The sequence below is a fragment of the Gadus morhua genome, chromosome 13, assembly GCF_902167405.1.
Source record: "Gadus morhua chromosome 13, gadMor3.0, whole genome shotgun sequence".
NCBI lineage: Eukaryota > Metazoa > Chordata > Actinopteri > Gadiformes > Gadidae > Gadus > Gadus morhua.
This window is the reverse complement of record NC_044060.1, coordinates 12,008,755-12,010,408: the sequence shown is the minus strand read 5'-3', so window position 1 is coordinate 12,010,408 and position 1,654 is coordinate 12,008,755.

Sequence of the window (1,654 nt, the reverse complement as noted above, 5' to 3'; positions counted from 1 at the left end):
GAGGTGAAAACGTTCGCCCACCCACACACACACACACAATCACACAGACACACAGACACACAAATGTGCACGTTTCGCCTGCATATGCACAAAGCCGATACTGTCGTAGAGAAGCGCAGTGTGCATCACGCATGGCTGATCTTTAAGTTCATTAGCATGAGAAAGGCTGGTGATGAGATGGAAGCCAGCAAATGCCAAGTGATTGAGAGACAGGAAGGCGCCCACGTACGTCTGTCTCTGTCTGTCTGTCTGTCTGTCTGTCTGTCTGTCTGTCTGTCTGTGTCTGTCTGTCTGTCTGTCTGTCTGTCTGTCTGTCTGTCTGTCTGTCTGTCTGTGTCTGTCTGTCTGTCTGTCTGTCGTCCTCTCCCTGTCTGTCTTATTTTCTGTCTGGTACTGCCGGTCTGTGTGCGTTTGTCAGTCTATCTGCTTGCCTATCTGTCTCTCTGTCAGTCTTTCTCCCTCCCTCAGTTATTGTCTGTGTGTCTGTCTGCCTACCCATCTGCTGGTATCCTGCACTGCCTGTGTGCGTACCCTCCCTCTTTTACCGTCTACCTGCCTGTCTGTCTGTCCTGCTGCCTGTCTTCCTCTCCCCATCTTCCACTGTCTATATACCCGTGTTAGTCTGTCTGCTAGCTCCCTGTCCTTCTCTCCCCCTCTGTAACTGTCTGTTAGTCAGTCTAACCGTGTCGATAGTGCAGATTCAGTCATCATCTTGGTCGATCACTTGTCAACCGTCTGCTCATCTGCTGCTATCCTTCACGGCCTGCCTGTCTGTCTACCCTTTTTTCTGAGTATCTCCTTCACCATCTGCCTGTATGCCTGTCTGTGTATCTGTCCCCGTCTCTCTGTCTGTCCCTCTGTCCGTTATACTGTCTGTCTGTACGTTCTCTCACCTCCTGCTAGTTCCCACCATGCCTGCCTCAAACATTTTCAACACCTCGTCATACCATCGTAACTACCAAAGCTCCTCTCAGTGTGGACACAGAGTGGGACAAACAGAACACTTTTCTGTTCTGCGGAAGAGACGCGCTCGGTGAGGGAAGCTGTGAGCGAGAGAATGAGAAAGAACAAGGCCACAGCGTCTGCCTCGGCTTCCATCACACGCAAACACACGAGAGGGGGAGAGAGACAGAGAGAGAGAGATGGAGAGAGAGAGAGAGAGGGGGAGAGAGAGAGAGAGAGAGAGAGAGAGAGAGAGAGAGAGAGAGAGAGAGAGAGAGAGAGAGAGAGAGAGAGAGAGAGAGGGGGAGAAACAGAGAGAGAGGGGGGCTTCCTGGCGACAGCTTTGCTCAGATAGGGAAAGGTCATTAATAATGAATACTAAATCAGCATCTGAAAAAGGTTACAGTTTTCAAGCATTGCACTGCCTTGCCTTGTACCTCTCGCGTAGCATTTATTATATCGCCTTTTCAGCGCCGTTTCACCGTCGCCCCTATTGTCAGAGAAAAATATGAGCTACGGCTCCGCCTGGGTTTTTGTAGGCTGGGGCAGGCGAGTAGATGAGAGAGAAATTGAAGCACAGAGTGATTCATTTTCACGCAGATCAAGGCTGATATCGCTCGGAGATGCATTGGTTTATTTGGTGTTTGGTGTGAGGTTTGTATTGTTTTTTTGCGAGATTAAAAACACAACGCCACGGACAACGCAACCCCAC